This window comes from Palaemon carinicauda, chromosome 1 (genome assembly GCF_036898095.1).
Source record: "Palaemon carinicauda isolate YSFRI2023 chromosome 1, ASM3689809v2, whole genome shotgun sequence".
Lineage (NCBI taxonomy): Eukaryota > Metazoa > Arthropoda > Malacostraca > Decapoda > Palaemonidae > Palaemon > Palaemon carinicauda.
Window position 1 is genome coordinate 292,047,296 of NC_090725.1, and position 6,240 is coordinate 292,053,535.

Sequence of the window (6,240 nt, forward strand, 5' to 3'; positions counted from 1 at the left end):
CTTCAAGCATCAGTTCAGGCATATTTTTATCTTGATTCTTGGTTATTTTATCAAATTTAAGATCACAGATTTTAGGTCGTCTGCAAATTTATTGTTATTATTATTATTATTATTGTTATTATTATTTTTTTTTGGGGGGGGGGGAATGTTACGTTAAAGTTTGATTTCAAAGATAATATTTTATTGAGCTTTTGTCAAGTTTGATAACACAAAAAATTATATTTTGATCTAGAGCAAATAGAGTTAATGTTTTCATGAATGTATATACCGTATAATGATAACTTGACATTGGCCATCCTATATTTTTAGATAATAAGAGAAAACTAGACCAGAAGTATGGCCAATACGCGGAATGCTTGTGGAGGTAGACTACCTTCGATATTTTCTGAAATGATTTCGTATATTCTGGAAACTTAATTATTTTTCAGGTTAATCAAGAAAGCGGGGTTATTAGAGGTTTAACATTTTTCCCACTTTTTTAAGTCATATATTTAATGGCGTCAAGAATAAAACCATTTAGAAGCCATAAATTGATTGAGCGATGGTTTTAATAAAATAATTTATTAGGATATATTTTCTCCGCTTCAGCTATAATTACTTGTTTATACCACAGGTTACCGTAATCGTTACGTTAGGAGTATAGAGACAGTAATCAGTAAGGCTTTCAGCTATTCCATTTATATTTTAATGCCAACCATTTTCAGTTGAGGTGCCCCTCTTAGTACCTTTCATACGAAGTAGGTTATTACTATCTCTGTTCTTATTTAATTTAGAGAGATATGTTTGTGGTATTTTATATGAGGTTAATATTCCAGTGTTTAAATATATTTTAGGCCCTTTATCTTATTTTGTTCATAAGACCAAAAATCCTGTAATATGTTTGTTCAAAAAAGAACTTACAGAATAAACTATTGTGAATAAAAATACTCAAGTAATATTTAATAGCGGAGAGAGAGAGAGAGAGAGAGAGAGAGAGAGAGAGAGAGAGAGAGAGAGAGAGAGAGAGAGAGAGAGAGAGAGAGAGAGAGAGAGAATCTTGATTTTCATGTATGCATGATAGGCTTTTCGGTAAGTCAAGTCATGCTTCGTATTCTGTTGTGTTTACGATCGCCCAAACAAAAGTACTAATTGTCGTATTTATACTTCGTAGATGGTGCCTCATTGCTTTCAACCAATCTGATTTTGCCAAGGGATTTTTTGTAACCGTATTAAAATCTTTATGAACTTCAGGAATCTAATTCTGTAGAGAACATTCTGAGAATCGTTATATATAGCAGGGAAGATTTTTTTTTTTCAAATATTACATATTTAGTGAATATTCACGAAATTTTCGGTATTAAACATTACAGTTATATCATGATATTCATATATACTCTCTGGGAACGATTTACTATTCAGGGTATTATTGGTTTTAATTCATTGCAAATTTTAATAGCTGTATTGTCTCTGGGTTCGATTCGATGAAGCAATTTCCATAACGGTTATTGTGTTTAATTAAGAGAATCCAAACGCTTTTCTAGATTAAATATATAAATCTGTTATGGCTTCTATTATCGAGAGTCAATTGAAAGAGCACCTGAATGGTCTTAATGATGGTATTGTTGCTTGAGATAAGACCAAAGAACGTCGAATGGATTTAAGTGATTTCATCACTAATCTTTAGTTAATAAAATATATTTGTTTGCTGTTAGATTTATACTTTTTTGTGTGTATATATATATATATATATATATATATATATATATATATATACATACATACATACACAAACATAAGCTTTCATATATAAACCGTCACTCTCCACTCTATCCCTTATTTTTACTTTACACCTAGAAGAGGACCAATGTGTACTGGTCTAAATATAGCGATTTATTTATATTTCATTTATTTCTTTTATGGGCCTTTTTGAAGAAACATGTTAAACTATTCGATTACAGTTATAAGTAAGATATATATATATATATATATATATATATATATATATATATATATATATATGTATATATACACACACCTTTGTGAGTGTGTTTGTGTGTTATTATCATATGTGAATGCATGCATGTATACACTTATCAATTCATGCATACAGTTTTAGGCAAAGGAAGGAATAATGATACCTACAACGATGGGTAAAGTTTGAGGAATTAAGATGTTCATGTCTCTGCCAATTGCTTTATTTTACATAACTCTTAAATAAACGGAATAAAAACTACAAGATTGAAAAGGTATGAAAGATGTTTTATCAGAAAAACTAGCACCAGTGCAAACCAGTGAAAATTTTCTTGATTTTGCATCTTTTATTATTATCACTTACTAAGCTACAACCCTAGTTTGAAAAGCAGGATGCTATAAGCTCAAGAGCTCCAGCAGGGAAAATAGCCCAGTGAGGAAAGGAAATAAGGAAAAACTACAAGAAGTTTAAGAACAATAATCACATTAGAATAAATATTTCATATGTAAACTATAAAAAACTTGATTAAAAAGAGGAAGAGAACAAAGATAGAACAGCGTGCCCGAGTGTACTCTCAAACAAGAGAACTCTAACCCAAGACAGTGGAAGACCACGGTACAGAGGGTATGGCACTACCCAAGACTAGAGAATTATGGTTTGATTTTGCAGTGTCCTTCTCCTAGAAGAGTTGCTTACTATAGCTAAAGAGTCTCTTCTACCCTTACCAAGAGGAAAGTGCAGTTATGGCAGTCAAATTATAGCTTCAACTTTTTTTTTTTAGAACAGTGATGGTTTAATGAATAGTTTCAAAATTTATGACTGACTTGAAAGGCATGTCGGTATCACGTAAAATATCAGTTTTTTATCTTGTATCCTCTTAACTCGTCTGAATTTAATAAAATTAGAAATTTGATAGACGACAAGATTCTATCCAGCAAATTAATACGAGAGTCGGTAGCTGAAGACCACAGTGGCGAACAATAGAATGGATGAATTAAAACATTTCTTCAGGATGGGCTGATCACCGAAAATCTTAAGTCTTTTTCAATACGCCATTCATTTTGGCTATTGAAGAAGAAACATACCTGAATGTGTTTCTCAAGAGTAAATTTGCAATCAAGAATTTCGTCTAAAAGTATTAAATGAAGTGTATATTGTTAAAGTGGCATCCTCAATGCAAAGATCTGTAGTTTTGTTAGTGTTTAACTTCATGTCCCATAATTTATACCATGCTCTAATTTTAGCTAGAGCTTTATTAAGGGGTTAAGAAACCACAGGTTTACAGTCTGGAGATGGAATTGATGCTAAGAACGTAGCATAATCTGTATATACAACGAGCTTGGTTTCTATGCCAAACCAATTCATGTTGATATAGTAGGAAAAGTAATGGGCCGAGAAAATTACCTTGAAGTACAATAGATATTACATTCATATAGTCAGTATGGTAACGATAACCGACTCTGTAATTTACTATATTTAAAAATCCAAAAATGTTTTAAGAAAAGACTCGCCTATTGAAATAAAGTTATACGAACTTCCTAACCACAATCAAGGGTTTTTTTATATAGTATTGGAAGTTGTAAGAAGGGCATCACACGTTCCAAGGCCTTTGTGAAAGCCAAATTGCAAACTAGGGAACGAAATATTACGTTCAGTATACACATTTAGACGTTTTGCCAATAGACTTTCAAAAACATTAGGTGATATGGAAGTTATAGAATTTGGGTGGTAATCAGCAGAAAAAAAAAAAACTTGCTCACTTACCTAAAGAATCAGCTGTCTATAAGAAAAACAGAAGAAAAACACCCCCATTGAGCATTTTAATTTCATAGGACCAAAAAGCTTAACTACTGTAATTAGTTTAGCTTCAGAAAAACAGTAATGAGGAAGATAGAGTTTCTCAATGCTCTGCTTACTGTCAAATACATCAGACAAAAGGGTTGCCTTTTCCTTTGAACTGTGAGTGAAATGTTAAGTCTACATCAAAGAGTGCAGATTTGAGGGTAAACCACCTTTATGCTCCTGAGTTGTACCATAAACGGTTTCTTTTATGGTTAAATTGTATTACATTTCAGGTGAAGCATAAAGACTTTGAGTGACAGGTCTTAGCTCAGTATAGTTGTACTAAGTTAAATGTGATCTGTTACCTTTCCAAAAATTATAAGCCTGTTTCTCCTAGTAAGGTCGTCTGCAATCATCATTGATGTAAGGTTTGTCATTCATTTGGTATTTTAACACACGGGAAGGAATACGGCTTTCGATTATGTTGACCGGATTTTCATTCAAGAGAACAAAATAAGAGGCTCTGCCCTTTTATACAGTTGTGACCAATTCAAATGCAAATGTTCATATTTTTTCTTCCATTTTCGTTATGTGTACGTTTGTAATTTGACTCTCTCTCTCTCTCTCTCTCTCTCTCTCTCTCTCTCTCTCTCTCTCTCTCTCTCTCTCTCTCTCTCTCTCTCTTCCTTTGTAGAATGGAACTTAAACCATCAGGTATCTCTCGTCAAACTGCCATTCTCCCATACCACATAATGCCCTCTATGTGTGGAATGCTTTGTCACCAGGATTTCGGAATCTCCTTTTCATCGCGGATAAAGATATTTTTTTTTTTTTTAGAATTTAATAAACTAGATGTGAACCAATTTTGCTTAGTAATTATTCGTTTTTATTTTATGTTTTGATGATATGATCGATGAAAATATTGGGGTTGCTAGAAATATGAATTAGATCAATGCACATTTTCATTAAGTTATTTACATTTTTATTTTCATTTATTTTATATTGCTTTTAATTATTTATCAGTGTCCCTGCTGCTCTGAAATGGAAACCTTGCTCTGAACCCTTGATTTATAATATATATTTGTTTCAAATAAAACCTTTAAAGGCCCATCATGTATCTGAGGGTTACTATCCCGGGAGTTCATTGTATTGCCACTTTAAGCTCTTATGACGCTCTTATCATGACAAGTGTTATCGGATCTCTCGATATCATTGATATACAACAGACAAAAGAACTCATTTAATCGATTTTTTCGAAAAAGGGGAGATTTTCTCTCTATTTCTCTTTATCTTTGTAAATTTATATTGCTTTCACATATATACGTCTAAATACTTATCCACAAATATTTCTTAATATTACGTAAAGGGGAATTATACATGTGTATCAATCTAATCTGAACAAGTAAACTCTGTTTCTGTACCAACCTCTAAAGATATGCTCGAATCCTGCTCAGGGTAGATGCACCTATATATAATTTTCTTTTGAGTGTAAGGTAATCTCTAGATTTAAGAAGTATTTGTGGCTTGATGCCAGATAGGGGCAATCTGTCATAATTATATATTATATACATATATATGGTGTATGTGTGTCATGAGGAGCTATGAAAGTATTCCCCTGTGTCCCATCTAACCCATACTCATGACCATTGGTTTGCAGCTCTAGTTCACACGGGGAATGGATCCATTTCTTTCCTGGACTGATTTTACAAATATTATATTAGAAATAAATCGTTGTTGCAGATTCTGAAAATATGATAATAAGAATTTCAATCGTTAATCAGATAGTGATATTTATATGCAAAATTCTTCTCTAAAATCGTGCTCATTTAGATTGTGAAGAAATAACAATGGGCTTTGCCAAGGAAAAATACATTTTGAGGAAACAAATTCTCTGGAAATCGCGAAATGTAACAAATGGAAATAGCCGAATAAACTAAAGGAAGTTTATGCGGAAAAATCACGAAGCTTGCAACTTTGAAATCTTTGCTGTTTCTACTGTACAGTGTTCGTGCTAATTATCTTGTGATTAGTTACTGGCGAAAAGAAGTACTTTGGCTATACATTCTGAAAATGTTCTGTCTTGACGTCCGTTACCATCTTCTAGGGTTTTTAATCAGTTTTTCCATATTAGTATTTCTGTTGACAGTTTTGCAGTTGCATTTTCTGTAGTTGCTTCGCACAGTTCCTAAGTTTATTACAGAAAAAAATGGGAGGTATAATACCGACTGAGTTACAAAGTTCAATAAATAAAAGATAGCTTAATATTGTCAGTTAAGACGTAAGTTAAAAGTACACTTCTTTTGAATATGTGGCTTTTTTTTTCAGAAAACAAAAGTTTATATAAAGATAGAAGGAATAATTGAACTTTACAACACACAAAACATAATCAAATTTGTTACCATTTGTATTCAACATTCTGAATGTAAAAACAGTTATTGGTTCAAGGACACCAGGTAAGGAATAAGCCAGACTATTTTTTAAACAAAATCAATACGATTACTACTCAT